Below are 13,659 nucleotides of genomic sequence, written 5' to 3' on the forward strand. Positions count from 1 at the left end.
GCATACCTGAGAAAGGAACAGGTGCTAGAGGAAACCTGGTCAAAAAACAAAAACAAAAACAAAAAAAACAACACGACAAAGGCTGTTTCTTCTGTTAAGCTGTCTGTCTTTGAACTAGGAATAATCAGGGGAAAGCGCGAACGCAGTCCCCCACTACCACAAATTATGCAGTCGAGTTTCCTGCATTTGAGGAAATCGCAGGGGTCAGCACAGCCGGAGTGCAATGGCCGAGCCTCGCCCTGGGAGAACCACCTTCGTGATCATGGTGTCTCCCCTGCCAGGTAAGTATGAGTTGGAATCGTCACTCTAGCACCCCCCGGTCAGGGGTACGCCTCCACCAGGTTACGGAGGGGCTTTCTGGGTGCCTGCTGGAAAACTAGCTTCAATCGGAGCTATTCCATCAGCAAGGCACACCATCCCTGTCAACAGTCAGGCCTATTGGTTTCGTTTTGGTAGCCCACCCAGGAAGCCTCTGAAATGTCTTCATGCATGCAAGGGTATCCAGCAGTCTCTCATTCTACGCTACAGCAGCACATATATATTTGCATAGAGGGGCGGCAACGAAGCATCCAGGCACAACGCAGCTTCCACTTGTGAAACGAGGCCTGTTGTCCCGTCGCGTAGAGCTATGGAAAGCATGCATCATCCAGATATGGGTCGAATCAGGACAAGTGAGTGGCTGACGCGCTGAACCATGGTAGAAGGCCTGCACAGTGTACTAGCATTGAAACAACAACACCACTGCATACCTGAGAAAGGAACAGGTGCTAGAGGAAACCTGGTCAAAAAACAAAAACAAAAAAAACAACACGACAAAGGCTGTTTCTTCTGTTAAGCTGTCTGTCTTTGAACTAGGAATAATCAGGGGAAAGCGCGAACGCAGTCCCCCACTACCACAAATTATGCAGTCGAGTTTCCTGCATTTGAGGAAATCACAGGGGTCAGCACAGCCGGAGTGCAATGGCCGAGCCTCGCCCTGGGAGAACCACCTTCGTGATCATGGTGTCTCCCCTGCCAGGTAAGTATGAGTTGGAATCGTCACTCTAGCACCCCCCGGTCAGGGGTACGCCTCCACCAGGTTACGGAGGGGCTTTCTGGGTGCCTGCTGGAAAACTAGCTTCAATCTGAGCTATTCCATCAGCAAGGCACACCATCCCTGTCAACAGTCAGGCCTATTGGTTTCGTTTTGGTAGCCCACCCAGGAAGCCTCTGAAATGTCTTCATGCATGCAAGGGTATCCAGCAGTCTCTCATTCTACGCTACAGCAGCACATATATATTTGCATAGAGGGGCGGCAACGAAGCATCCAGGCACAACGCAGCTTCCACTTGTGAAACGAGGCCTGTTGTCCCGTCGCGTAGAGCTATGGAAAGCATGCATCATCCAGATATGGGTCGAATCAGGACAAGTGAGTGGCTGACGCGCTGAACCATGGTAGAAGGCCTGCACAGTGTACTAGCATTGAAACAACAACACCACTGCATACCTGAGAAAGGAACAGGTGCTAGAGGAAACCTGGTCAAAAAACAAAAACAAAAAAAACAACACGACAAAGGCTGTTTCTTCTGTTAAGCTGTCTGTCTTTGAACTAGGAATAATCAGGGGAAAGCGCGAACGCAGTCCCCCACTACCACAAATTATGCAGTCGAGTTTCCTGCATTTGAGGAAATCGCAGGGGTCAGCACAGCCGGAGTGCAATGGCCGAGCCTCGCCCTGGGAGAACCACCTTCGTGATCATGGTGTCTCCCCTGCCAGGTAAGTATGAGTTGGAATCGTCACGCTAGCACCCCCCGGTCAGGGGTACGCCTCCACCAGGTTACGGAGGGGCTTTCTGGGTGCCTGCTGGAAAACTAGCTTCAATCGGAGCTATTCCATCAGCAAGGCACACCATCCCTGTCAACAGTCAGGCCTATTGGTTTCGTTTTGGTAGCCCACCCAGGAAGCCTCTGAAATGTCTTCATGCATGCAAGGGTATCCAGCAGTCTCTCATTCTACGCTACAGCAGCACATATATATTTGCATAGAGGGGCGGCAACGAAGCATCCAGGCACAACGCAGCTTCCACTTGTGAAACGAGGCCTGTTGTCCCGTCGCGTAGAGCTATGGAAAGCATGCATCATCCAGATATGGGTCGAATCAGGACAAGTGAGTGGCTGACGCGCTGAACCATGGTAGAAGGCCTGCACAGTGTACTAGCATTGAAACAACAACACCACTGCATACCTGAGAAAGGAACAGGTGCTAGAGGAAACCTGGTCAAAAAACAAAAACAACACGACAAAGGCTGTTTCTTCTGTTAAGCTGTCTGTCTTTGAACTAGGAATAATCAGGGGAAAGCGCGAACGCAGTCCCCCACTACCACAAATTATGCAGTCGAGTTTCCTGCATTTGAGGAAATCGCAGGGGTCAGCACAGCCGGAGTGCAATGGCCGAGCCTCGCCCTGGGAGAACCACCTTCGTGATCATGGTGTCTCCCCTGCCAGGTAAGTATGAGTTGGAATCGTCACTCTAGCACCCCCCGGTCAGGGGTACGCCTCCACCAGGTTACGGAGGGGCTTTCTGGGTGCCTGCTGGAAAACTAGCTTCAATCGGAGCTATTCCATCAGCAAGGCACACCATCCCTGTCAACAGTCAGGCCTATTGGTTTCGTTTTGGTAGCCCACCCAGGAAGCCTCTGAAATGTCTTCATGCATGCAAGGGTATCCAGCAGTCTCTCATTCTACGCTACAGCAGCACATATATATTTGCATAGAGGGGCGGCAACGAAGCATCCAGGCACAACGCAGCTTCCACTTGTGAAACGAGGCCTGTTGTCCCGTCGCGTAGAGCTATGGAAAGCATGCATCATCCAGATATGGGTCGAATCAGGACAAGTGAGTGGCTGACGCGCTGAACCATGGTAGAAGGCCTGCACAGTGTACTAGCATTGAAACAACAACACCACTGCATACCTGAGAAAGGAACAGGTGCTAGAGGAAACCTGGTCAAAAAACAAAAACAAAAAAAACAACACGACAAAGGCTGTTTCTTCTGTTAAGCTGTCTGTCTTTGAACTAGGAATAATCAGGGGAAAGCGCGAACGCAGTCCCCCACTACCACAAATTATGCAGTCGAGTTTCCTGCATTTGAGGAAATCGCAGGGGTCAGCACAGCCGGAGTGCAATGGCCGAGCCTCGCCCTGGGAGAACCACCTTCGTGATCATGGTGTCTCCCCTGCCAGGTAAGTATGAGTTGGAATCGTCACTCTAGCACCCCCCGGTCAGGGGTACGCCTCCACCAGGTTACGGAGGGGCTTTCTGGGTGCCTGCTGGAAAACTAGCTTCAATCGGAGCTATTCCATCAGCAAGGCACACCATCCCTGTCAACAGTCAGGCCTATTGGTTTCGTTTTGGTAGCCCACCCAGGAAGCCTCTGAAATGTCTTCATGCATGCAAGGGTATCCAGCAGTCTCTCATTCTACGCTACAGCAGCACATATATATTTGCATAGAGGGGCTGCAACGAAGCATCCAGGCACAACGCAGCTTCCACTTGTGAAACGAGGCCTGTTGTCCCGTCGCGTAGAGCTATGGAAAGCATGCATCATCCAGATATGGGTCGAATCAGGACAAGTGAGTGGCTGACGCGCTGAACCATGGTAGAAGGCCTGCACAGTGTACTAGCATTGAAACAACAACACCACTGCATACCTGAGAAAGGAACAGGTGCTAGAGGAAACCTGGTCAAAAAACAAAAACAACACGACAAAGGCTGTTTCTTCTGTTAAGCTGTCTGTCTTTGAACTAGGAATAATCAGGGGAAAGCGCGAACACAGTCTCCCACTACCACAAATTATGCAGTCGAGTTTCCTGCATTTGAGGAAATCGCAGGGGTCAGCACAGCCGGAGTGCAATGGCCGAGCCTCGCCCTGGGAGAACCACCTTCGTGATCATGGTGTCTCCCCTGCCAGGTAAGTATGAGTTGGAATCGTCACTCTAGCACCCCCCGGTCAGGGGTACGCCTCCACCAGGTTACGGAGGGGCTTTCTGGGTGCCTGCTGGAAAACTAGCTTCAATCGGAGCTATTCCATCAGCAAGGCACACCATCCCTGTCAACAGTCAGGCCTATTGGTTTCGTTTTGGTAGCCCACCCAGGAAGCCTCTGAAATGTCTTCATGCATGCAAGGGTATCCAGCAGTCTCTCATTCTACGCTACAGCAGCACATATATATTTGCATAGAGGGGCGGCAACGAAGCATCCAGGCACAACGCAGCTTCCACTTGTGAAACGAGGCCTGTTGTCCCGTCGCGTAGAGCTATGGAAAGCATGCATCATCCAGATATGGGTCGAATCAGGACAAGTGAGTGGCTGACGCGCTGAACCATGGTAGAAGGCCTGCACAGTGTACTAGCATTGAAACAACAACACCACTGCATACCTGAGAAAGGAACAGGTGCTAGAGGAAACCTGGTCAAAAAACAAAAACAAAAAAAACAACACGACAAAGGCTGTTTCTTCTGTTAAGCTGTCTGTCTTTGAACTAGGAATAATCAGGGGAAAGCGCGAACGCAGTCCCCCACTACCACAAATTATGCAGTCGAGTTTCCTGCATTTGAGGAAATCGCAGGGGTCAGCACAGCCGGAGTGCAATGGCCGAGCCTCGCCCTGGGAGAACCACATTCGTGATCATGGTGTCTCCCCTGCCAGGTAAGTATGAGTTGGAATCGTCACTCTAGCACCCCCCGGTCAGGGGTACGCCTCCACCAGGTTACGGAGGGGCTTTCTGGGTGCCTGCTGGAAAACTAGCTTCAATCGGAGCTATTCCATCAGCAAGGCACACCATCCCTGTCAACAGTCAGGCCTATTGGTTTCGTTTTGGTAGCCCACCCAGGAAGCCTCTGAAATGTCTTCATGCATGCAAGGGTATACAGCAGTCTCTCATTCTACGCTACAGCAGCACATATATATTTGCATAGAGGGGCGGCAACGAAGCATCCAGGCACAACGCAGCTTCCACTTGTGAAACGAGGCCTGTTGTCCCGTCGCGTAGAGCTATGGAAAGCATGCATCATCCAGATATGGGTCGAATCAGGACAAGTGAGTGGCTGACGCGCTGAACCATGGTAGAAGGCCTGCACAGTGTACTAGCATTGAAACAACAACACCACTGCATACCTGAGAAAGGAACAGGTGCTAGAGGAAACCTGGTCAAAAAACAAAAAAACAACACGACAAAGGCTGTTTCTTCTGTTAAGCTGTCTGTCTTTGAACTAGGAATAATCAGGGGAAAGCGCGAACGCAGTCCCCCACTACCACAAATTATGCAGTCGAGTTTCCTGCATTTGAGGAAATCGCAGGGGTCAGCACAGCCGGAGTGCAATGGCCGAGCCTCGCCCTGGGAGAACCACCTTCGTGATCATGGTGTCTCCCCTGCCAGGTAAGTATGAGTTGGAATCGTCACTCTAGCACCCCCCGGTCAGGGGTACGCCTCCACCAGGTTACGGAGGGGCTTTCTGGGTGCCTGCTGGAAAACTAGCTTCAATCGGAGCTATTCCATCAGCAAGGCACACCATCCCTGTCAACAGTCAGGCCTATTGGTTTCGTTTTGGTAGCCCACCCAGGAAGCCTCTGAAATGTCTTCATGCATGCAAGGGTATCCAGCAGTCTCTCATTCTACGCTACAGCAGCACATATATATTTGCATAGAGGGGCGGCAACGAAGCATCCAGGCACAACGCAGCTTCCACTTGTGAAACGAGGCCTGTTGTCCCGTCGCGTAGAGCTATGGAAAGCATGCATCATCCAGATATGGGTCGAATCAGGACAAGTGAGTGGCTGACGCGCTGAACCATGGTAGAAGGCCTGCACAGTGTACTAGCATTGAAACAACAACACCACTGCATACCTGAGAAAGGAACAGGTGCTAGAGGAAACCTGGTCAAAAAACAAAAACAAAAAAACAACACGACAAAGGCTGTTTCTTCTGTTAAGCTGTCTGTCTTTGAACTAGGAATAATCAGGGGAAAGCGCGAACGCAGTCCCCCACTACCACAAATTATGCAGTCGAGTTTCCTGCATTTGAGGAAATCGCAGGGGTCAGCACAGCCGGAGTGCAATGGCCGAGCCTCGCCCTGGGAGAACCACCTTCGTGATCATGGTGTCTCCCCTGCCAGGTAAGTATGAGTTGGAATCGTCACTCTAGCACCCCCCGGTCAGGGGTACGCCTCCACCAGGTTACGGAGGGGCTTTCTGGGTGCCTGCTGGAAAACTAGCTTCAATCGGAGCTATTCCATCAGCAAGGCACACCATCCCTGTCAACAGTCAGGCCTATTGGTTTCGTTTTGGTAGCCCACCCAGGAAGCCTCTGAAATGTCTTCATGCATGCAAGGGTATCCAGCAGTCTCTCATTCTACGCTACAGCAGCACATATATATTTGCATAGAGGGGAGGCAACGAAGCATCCAGGCACAACGCAGCTTCCACTTGTGAAACGAGGCCTGTTGTCCCGTCGCGTAGAGCTATGGAAAGCATGCATCATCCAGATATGGGTCGAATCAGGACAAGTGAGTGGCTGACGCGCTGAACCATGGTAGAAGGCCTGCACAGTGTACTAGCATTGAAACAACAACACCACTGCATACCTGAGAAAGGAACAGGTGCTAGAGGAAACCTGGTCAAAAAACAAAAACAACACGACAAAGGCTGTTTCTTCTGTTAAGCTGTCTGTCTTTGAACTAAGAATAATCAGGGGAAAGCGCGAACGCAGTCCCCCACTACCACAAATTATGCAGTCGAGTTTCCTGCATTTGAGGAAATCGCAGGGGTCAGCACAGCCGGAGTGCAATGGCCAAGCCTCGCCCTGGGAGAACCACCTTCGTGATCATGGTGTCTCCCCTGCCAGGTAAGTATGAGTTGGAATCGTCACTCTAGCACCCCCCGGTCAGGGGTACGCCTCCACCAGGTTACGGAGGGGCTTTCTGGGTGCCTGCTGGAAAACTAGCTTCAATCGGAGCTATTCCATCAGCAAGGCACACCATCCCTGTCAACAGTCAGGCCTATTGGTTTCGTTTTGGTAGCCCACCCAGGAAGCCTCTGAAATGTCTTCATGCATGCAAGGGTATCCAGCAGTCTCTCATTCTACGCTACAGCAGCACATATATATTTGCATAGAGGGGCGGCAACGAAGCATCCAGGCACAACGCAGCTTCCACTTGTGAAACGAGGCCTGTTGTCCCGTCGCGTAGAGCTATGGAAAGCATGCATCATCCAGATATGGGTCGAATCAGGACAAGTGAGTGGCTGACGCGCTGAACTATGGTAGAAGGCCTGCACAGTGTACTAGCATTGAAACAACAACACCACTGCATACCTGAGAAAGGAACAGGTGCTAGAGGAAACCTGGTCAAAAAACAAAAACAACACGACAAAGGCTGTTTCTTCTGTTAAGCTGTCTGTCTTTGAACTAGGAATAATCAGGGGAAAGCGCGAACGCAGTCCCCCACTACCACAAATTATGCAGTCGAGTTTCCTGCATTTGAGGAAATCGCAGGGGTCAGCACAGCCGGAGTGCAATGGCCGAGCCTCGCCCTGGGAGAACCACCTTCGTGATCATGGTGTCTCCCCTGCCAGGTAAGTATGAGTTGGAATCGTCACTCTAGCACCCCCCGGTCAGGGGTACGCCTCCACCAGGTTACGGAGGGGCTTTCTGGGTGCCTGCTGGAAAACTAGCTTCAATCGGAGCTATTCCATCAGCAAGGCACACCATCCCTGTCAACAGTCAGGCCTATTGGTTTCGTTTTGGTAGCCCACCCAGGAAGCCTCTGAAATGTCTTCATGCATGCAAGGGTATCCAGCAGTCTCTCATTCTACGCTACAGCAGCACATATATATTTGCATAGAGGGGCGGCAACGAAGCATCCAGGCACAACGCAGCTTCCACTTGTGAAACGAGGCCTGTTGTCCCGTCGCGTAGAGCTATGGAAAGCATGCATCATCCAGATATGGGTCGAATCAGGACAAGTGAGTGGCTGACGCGCTGAACCATGGTAGAAGGCCTGCACAGTGTACTAGCATTGAAACAACAACACCACTGCATACCTGAGAAAGGAACAGGTGCTAGAGGAAACCTGGTCAAAAAACAAAAACAACACGACAAAGGCTGTTTCTTCTGTTAAGCTGTCTGTCTTTGAACTAGGAATAATCAGGGGAAAGCACGAACACAGTCTCCCACTACCACAAATTATGCAGTCGAGTTTCCTGCATTTGAGGAAATCGCAGGGGTCAGCACAGCCGGAGTGCAATGGCCGAGCCTCGCCCTGGGAGAACCACCTTCGTGATCATGGTGTCCCCCCTGCCAGGTAAGTATGAGTTGGAATCGTCACTCTAGCACCCCCCGGTCAGGGGTACGCCTCCACCAGGTTACGGAGGGGCTTTCTGGGTGCCTGCTGGAAAACTAGCTTCAATCGGAGCTATTCCATCAGCAAGGCACACCATCCCTGTCAACAGTCAGGCCTATTGGTTTCGTTTTGGTAGCCCACCCAGGAAGCCTCTGAAATGTCTTCATGCATGCAAGGGTATCCAGCAGTCTCTCATTCTACGCTACAGCAGCACATATATATTTGCATAGAGGGGCGGCAACGAAGCATCCAGGCACAACGCAGCTTCCACTTGTGAAACGAGGCCTGTTGTCCCGTCGCGTAGAGCTATGGAAAGCATGCATCATCCAGATATGGGTCGAATCAGTACAAGTGAGTGGCTGACGCGCTGAACCATGGTAGAAGGCCTGCACAGTGTACTAGCATTGAAACAACAACACCACTGCATACCTGAGAAAGGAACAGGTGCTAGAGGAAACCTGGTCAAAAAACAAAAACAAAAAAAACAACACGACAAAGGCTGTTTCTTCTGTTAAGCTGTCTGTCTTTGAACTAGGAATAATCAGGGGAAAGCGCGAACGCAGTCCCCCACTACCACAAATTATGCAGTCGAGTTTCCTGCATTTGAGGAAATCGCAGGGGTCAGCACAGCCGGAGTGCAATGGCCGAGCCTCGCCCTGGGAGAACCACCTTCGTGATCATGGTGTCTCCCCTGCCAGGTAAGTATGAGTTGGAATCGTCACTCTAGCACCCCCCGGTCAGGGGTACGCCTCCACCAGGTTACGGAGGGGCTTTCTGGGTGCCTGCTGGAAAACTAGCTTCAATCGGAGCTATTCCATCAGCAAGGCACACCATCCCTGTCAACAGTCAGGCCTATTGGTTTCGTTTTGGTAGCCCACCCAGGAAGCCTCTGAAATGTCTTCATGCATGCAAGGGTATCCAGCAGTCTCTCATTCTACGCTACAGCAGCACATATATATTTGCATAGAGGGGCGGCAACGAAGCATCCAGGCACAACGCAGCTTCCACTTGTGAAACGAGGCCTGTTGTCCCGTCGCGTAGAGCTATGGAAAGCATGCATCATCCAGATATGGGTCGAATCAGGACAAGTGAGTGGCTGACGCGCTGAACCATGGTAGAAGGCCTGCACAGTGTACTAGCATTGAAACAACAACACCACTGCATACCTGAGAAAGGAACAGGTGCTAGAGGAAACCTGGTCAAAAAACAAAAACAAAAAAAACAACACGACAAAGGCTGTTTCTTCTGTTAAGCTGTCTGTCTTTGAACTAGGAATAATCAGGGGAAAGCGCGAACGCAGTCCCCCACTACCACAAATTATGCAGTCGAGTTTCCTGCATTTGAGGAAATCGCAGGGGTCAGCACAGCCGGAGTGCAATGGCCGAGCCTCACCCTGGGAGAACCACCTTCGTGATCATGGTGTCTCCCCTGCCAGGTAAGTATGAGTTGGAATCGTCACTCTAGCACCCCCCGGTCAGGGGTACGCCTCCACCAGGTTACGGAGGGGCTTTCTGGGTGCCTGCTGGAAAACTAGCTTCAATCGGAGCTATTCCATCAGCAAGGCACACCATCCCTGTCAACAGTCAGGCCTATTGGTTTCGTTTTGGTAGCCCACCCAGGAAGCCTCTGAAATGTCTTCATGCATGCAAGGGTATCCAGCAGTCTCTCATTCTACGCTACAGCAGCACATATATATTTGCATAGAGGGGCGGCAACGAAGCATCCAGGCACAACGCAGCTTCCACTTGTGAAACGAGGCCTGTTGTCCCGTCGCGTAGAGCTATGGAAAGCATGCATCATCCAGATATGGGTCGAATCAGGACAAGTGAGTGGCTGACGCGCTGAACCATGGTAGAAGGCCTGCACAGTGTACTAGCATTGAAACAACAACACCACTGCATACCTGAGAAAGGAACAGGTGCTAGAGGAAACCTGGTCAAAAAACAAAAACAACACGACAAAGGCTGTTTCTTCTGTTAAGCTGTCTGTCTTTGAACTAGGAATAATCAGGGGAAAGCGCGAACACAGTCTCCCACTACCACAAATTATGCAGTCGAGTTTCCTGCATTTGAGGAAATCGCAGGGGTCAGCACAGCCGGAGTGCAATGGCCGAGCCTCGCCCTGGGAGAACCACCTTCGTGATCATGGTGTCTCCCCTGCCAGGTAAGTATGAGTTGGAATCGTCACTCTAGCACCCCCCGGTCAGGGGTACGCCTCCACCAGGTTACGGAGGGGCTTTCTGGGTGCCTGCTGGAAAACTAGCTTCAATCGGAGCTATTCCATCAGCAAGGCACACCATCCCTGTCAACAGTCAGGCCTATTGGTTTCGTTTTGGTAGCCCACCCAGGAAGCCTCTGAAATGTCTTCATGCATGCAAGGGTATCCAGCAGTCTCTCATTCTACGCTACAGCAGCACATATATATTTGCATAGAGGGGCGGCAACGAAGCATCCAGGCACAACGCAGCTTCCACTTGTGAAACGAGGCCTGTTGTCCCGTCGCGTAGAGCTATGGAAAGCATGCATCATCCAGATATGGGTCGAATCAGGACAAGTGAGTGGCTGACGCGCTGAACCATGGTAGAAGGCCTGCACAGTGTACTAGCATTGAAACAACAACACCACTGCATACCTGAGAAAGGAACAGGTGCTAGAGGAAACCTGGTCAAAAAACAAAAACAAAAAAAACAACACGACAAAGGCTGTTTCTTCTGTTAAGCTGTCTGTCTTTGAACTAGGAATAATCAGGGGAAAGCGCGAACGCAGTCCCCCACTACCACAAATTATGCAGTCGAGTTTCCTGCATTTGAGGAAATCGCAGGGGTCAGCACAGCCGGAGTGCAATGGCCGAGCCTCGCCCTGGGAGAACCACCTTCGTGATCATGGTGTCTCCCCTGCCAGGTAAGTATGAGTTGGAATCGTCACTCTAGCACCCCCCGGTCAGGGGTACGCCTCCACCAGGTTACGGAGGGGCTTTCTGGGTGCCTGCTGGAAAACTAGCTTCAATCGGAGCTATTCCATCAGCAAGGCACACCATCCCTGTCAACAGTCAGGCCTATTGGTTTCGTTTTGGTAGCCCACCCAGGAAGCCTCTGAAATGTCTTCATGCATGCAAGGGTATCCAGCAGTCTCTCATTCTACGCTACAGCAGCACATATATATTTGCATAGAGGGGCGGCAACGAAGCATCCAGGCACAACGCAGCTTCCACTTGTGAAACGAGGCCTGTTGTCCCGTCGCGTAGAGCTATGGAAAGCATGCATCATCCAGATATGGGTCGAATCAGGACAAGTGAGTGGCTGACGCGCTGAACCATGGTAGAAGGCCTGCACAGTGTACTAGCATTGAAACAACAACACCACTGCATACCTGAGAAAGGAACAGGTGCTAGAGGAAACCTGGTCAAAAAACAAAAAAACAACACGACAAAGGCTGTTTCTTCTGTTAAGCTGTCTGTCTTTGAACTAGGAATAATCAGGGGAAAGCGCGAACGCAGTCCCCCACTACCACAAATTATGCAGTCGAGTTTCCTGCATTTGAGGAAATCGCAGGGGTCAGCACAGCCGGAGTGCAATGGCCGAGCCTCGCCCTGGGAGAACCACCTTCGTGATCATGGTGTCTCCCCTGCCAGGTAAGTATGAGTTGGAATCGTCACTCTAGCACCCCCCGGTCAGGGGTACGCCTCCACCAGGTTACGGAGGGGCTTTCTGGGTGCCTGCTGGAAAACTAGCTTCAATCGGAGCTATTCCATCAGCAAGGCACACCATCCCTGTCAACAGTCAGGCCTATTGGTTTCGTTTTGGTAGCCCACCCAGGAAGCCTCTGAAATGTCTTCATGCATGCAAGGGTATCCAGCAGTCTCTCATTCTACGCTACAGCAGCACATATATATTTGCATAGAGGGGAGGCAACGAAGCATCCAGGCACAACGCAGCTTCCACTTGTGAAACGAGGCCTGTTGTCCCGTCGCGTAGAGCTATGGAAAGCATGCATCATCCAGATATGGGTCGAATCAGGACAAGTGAGTGGCTGACGCGCTGAACCATGGTAGAAGGCCTGCACAGTGTACTAGCATTGAAACAACAACACCACTGCATACCTGAGAAAGGAACAGGTGCTAGAGGAAACCTGGTCAAAAAACAAAAAAACAACACGACAAAGGCTGTTTCTTCTGTTAAGCTGTCTGTCTTTGAACTAGGAATAATCAGGGGAAAGCGCGAACGCAGTCCCCCACTACCACAAATTATGCAGTCGAGTTTCCTGCATTTGAGGAAATCGCAGGGGTCAGCACAGCCAGAGTGCAATGGCCGAGCCTCGCCCTGGGAGAACCACCTTCGTGATCATGGTGTCTCCCCTGCCAGGTAAGTATGAGTTGGAATCGTCACTCTAGCACCCCCCGGTCAGGGGTACGCCTCCACCAGGTTACGGAGGGGCTTTCTGGGTGCCTGCTGGAAAACTAGCTTCAATCGGAGCTATTCCATCAGCAAGGCACACCATCCCTGTCAACAGTCAGGCCTATTGGTTTCGTTTTGGTAGCCCACCCAGGAAGCCTCTGAAATGTCTTCATGCATGCAAGGGTATCCAGCAGTCTCTCATTCTACGCTACAGCAGCACATATATATTTGCATAGAGGGGCGGCAACGAAGCATCCAGGCACAACGCAGCTTCCACTTGTGAAACGAGGCCTGTTGTCCCGTCGCGTAGAGCTATGGAAAGCATGCATCATCCAGATATGGGTCGAATCAGGACAAGTGAGTGGCTGACGCGCTGAACCATGGTAGAAGGCCTGCACAGTGTACTAGCATTGAAACAACAACACCACTGCATACCTGAGAAAGGAACAGGTGCTAGAGGAAACCTGGTCAAAAAACAAAAACAAAAAAAACAACACGACAAAGGCTGTTTCTTCTGTTAAGCTGTCTGTCTTTGAACTAGGAATAATCAGGGGAAAGCGCGAACGCAGTCCCCCACTACCACAAATTATGCAGTCGAGTTTCCTGCATTTGAGGAAATCGCAGGGGTCAGCACAGCCGGAGTGCAATGGCCGAGCCTCGCCCTGGGAGAACCACCTTCGTGATCATGGTGTCTCCCCTGCCAGGTAAGTATGAGTTGGAATCGTCACTCTAGCACCCCCCGGTCAGGGGTACGCCTCCACCAGGTTACGGAGGGGCTTTCTGGGTGCCTGCTGGAAAACTAGCTTCAATCGGAGCTATTCCATCAGCAAGGCACACCATCCCTGTCAACAGTCAGGCCTATTGGTTTCGTTTTGGTAGCCCACCCAGGAAG

General features: G+C 51.4%; 19 non-coding genes across 19 annotated transcripts; all 19 read right to left on the minus strand.

The window, feature by feature from the left end:
• Positions 1-125: 125 nt before the first annotated feature.
• LOC143941657 (U1 spliceosomal RNA) lies at positions 126-289 on the minus strand. Its single transcript, XR_013264339.1, has one exon. It is a non-coding gene; the product is annotated as a U1 spliceosomal RNA (small nuclear RNA).
• A 573-nt stretch (positions 290-862) lies between these two features.
• Positions 863-1,026, minus strand: LOC143941687 (U1 spliceosomal RNA). Its single transcript, XR_013264368.1, has one exon. It is a non-coding gene; the product is annotated as a U1 spliceosomal RNA (small nuclear RNA).
• Positions 1,027-1,599: 573 nt separating this feature from the next.
• Positions 1,600-1,763, minus strand: LOC143941658 (U1 spliceosomal RNA). The gene has a single exon (XR_013264340.1). It is a non-coding gene; the product is annotated as a U1 spliceosomal RNA (small nuclear RNA).
• A 564-nt stretch (positions 1,764-2,327) lies between these two features.
• On the minus strand, positions 2,328-2,491 carry LOC143941659 (U1 spliceosomal RNA). Its single transcript, XR_013264341.1, has one exon. It is a non-coding gene; the product is annotated as a U1 spliceosomal RNA (small nuclear RNA).
• Positions 2,492-3,064: 573 nt separating this feature from the next.
• Positions 3,065-3,228, minus strand: LOC143941660 (U1 spliceosomal RNA). Its single transcript, XR_013264342.1, has one exon. It is a non-coding gene; the product is annotated as a U1 spliceosomal RNA (small nuclear RNA).
• A 564-nt stretch (positions 3,229-3,792) lies between these two features.
• LOC143941714 (U1 spliceosomal RNA) lies at positions 3,793-3,956 on the minus strand. Its single transcript, XR_013264394.1, has one exon. It is a non-coding gene; the product is annotated as a U1 spliceosomal RNA (small nuclear RNA).
• Positions 3,957-4,529: 573 nt separating this feature from the next.
• LOC143941686 (U1 spliceosomal RNA) lies at positions 4,530-4,693 on the minus strand. The gene has a single exon (XR_013264367.1). It is a non-coding gene; the product is annotated as a U1 spliceosomal RNA (small nuclear RNA).
• A 566-nt stretch (positions 4,694-5,259) lies between these two features.
• Positions 5,260-5,423, minus strand: LOC143941662 (U1 spliceosomal RNA). The gene has a single exon (XR_013264343.1). It is a non-coding gene; the product is annotated as a U1 spliceosomal RNA (small nuclear RNA).
• Positions 5,424-5,995: 572 nt separating this feature from the next.
• On the minus strand, positions 5,996-6,159 carry LOC143941663 (U1 spliceosomal RNA). The gene has a single exon (XR_013264344.1). It is a non-coding gene; the product is annotated as a U1 spliceosomal RNA (small nuclear RNA).
• A 564-nt stretch (positions 6,160-6,723) lies between these two features.
• On the minus strand, positions 6,724-6,887 carry LOC143941684 (U1 spliceosomal RNA). Its single transcript, XR_013264365.1, has one exon. It is a non-coding gene; the product is annotated as a U1 spliceosomal RNA (small nuclear RNA).
• Positions 6,888-7,451: 564 nt separating this feature from the next.
• Positions 7,452-7,615, minus strand: LOC143941664 (U1 spliceosomal RNA). Its single transcript, XR_013264345.1, has one exon. It is a non-coding gene; the product is annotated as a U1 spliceosomal RNA (small nuclear RNA).
• Positions 7,616-8,179: 564 nt separating this feature from the next.
• Positions 8,180-8,343, minus strand: LOC143941723 (U1 spliceosomal RNA). Its single transcript, XR_013264403.1, has one exon. It is a non-coding gene; the product is annotated as a U1 spliceosomal RNA (small nuclear RNA).
• Positions 8,344-8,916: 573 nt separating this feature from the next.
• Positions 8,917-9,080, minus strand: LOC143941665 (U1 spliceosomal RNA). The gene has a single exon (XR_013264346.1). It is a non-coding gene; the product is annotated as a U1 spliceosomal RNA (small nuclear RNA).
• A 573-nt stretch (positions 9,081-9,653) lies between these two features.
• Positions 9,654-9,817, minus strand: LOC143941550 (U1 spliceosomal RNA). The gene has a single exon (XR_013264238.1). It is a non-coding gene; the product is annotated as a U1 spliceosomal RNA (small nuclear RNA).
• Positions 9,818-10,381: 564 nt separating this feature from the next.
• On the minus strand, positions 10,382-10,545 carry LOC143941716 (U1 spliceosomal RNA). The gene has a single exon (XR_013264395.1). It is a non-coding gene; the product is annotated as a U1 spliceosomal RNA (small nuclear RNA).
• Positions 10,546-11,118: 573 nt separating this feature from the next.
• On the minus strand, positions 11,119-11,282 carry LOC143941666 (U1 spliceosomal RNA). The gene has a single exon (XR_013264347.1). It is a non-coding gene; the product is annotated as a U1 spliceosomal RNA (small nuclear RNA).
• A 566-nt stretch (positions 11,283-11,848) lies between these two features.
• LOC143941667 (U1 spliceosomal RNA) lies at positions 11,849-12,012 on the minus strand. The gene has a single exon (XR_013264349.1). It is a non-coding gene; the product is annotated as a U1 spliceosomal RNA (small nuclear RNA).
• Positions 12,013-12,578: 566 nt separating this feature from the next.
• On the minus strand, positions 12,579-12,742 carry LOC143941681 (U1 spliceosomal RNA). The gene has a single exon (XR_013264362.1). It is a non-coding gene; the product is annotated as a U1 spliceosomal RNA (small nuclear RNA).
• A 573-nt stretch (positions 12,743-13,315) lies between these two features.
• LOC143941668 (U1 spliceosomal RNA) lies at positions 13,316-13,479 on the minus strand. The gene has a single exon (XR_013264350.1). It is a non-coding gene; the product is annotated as a U1 spliceosomal RNA (small nuclear RNA).
• Positions 13,480-13,659: the final 180 nt, after the last annotated feature.

This window comes from Lithobates pipiens, unplaced genomic scaffold, assembly GCF_037356315.1.
Source record: "Lithobates pipiens isolate NorthernLeopardFrog02 unplaced genomic scaffold, aLitPip1_a1.2 Scaffold_3, whole genome shotgun sequence".
Taxonomy (NCBI): Eukaryota; Metazoa; Chordata; class Amphibia; order Anura; family Ranidae; genus Lithobates; species Lithobates pipiens.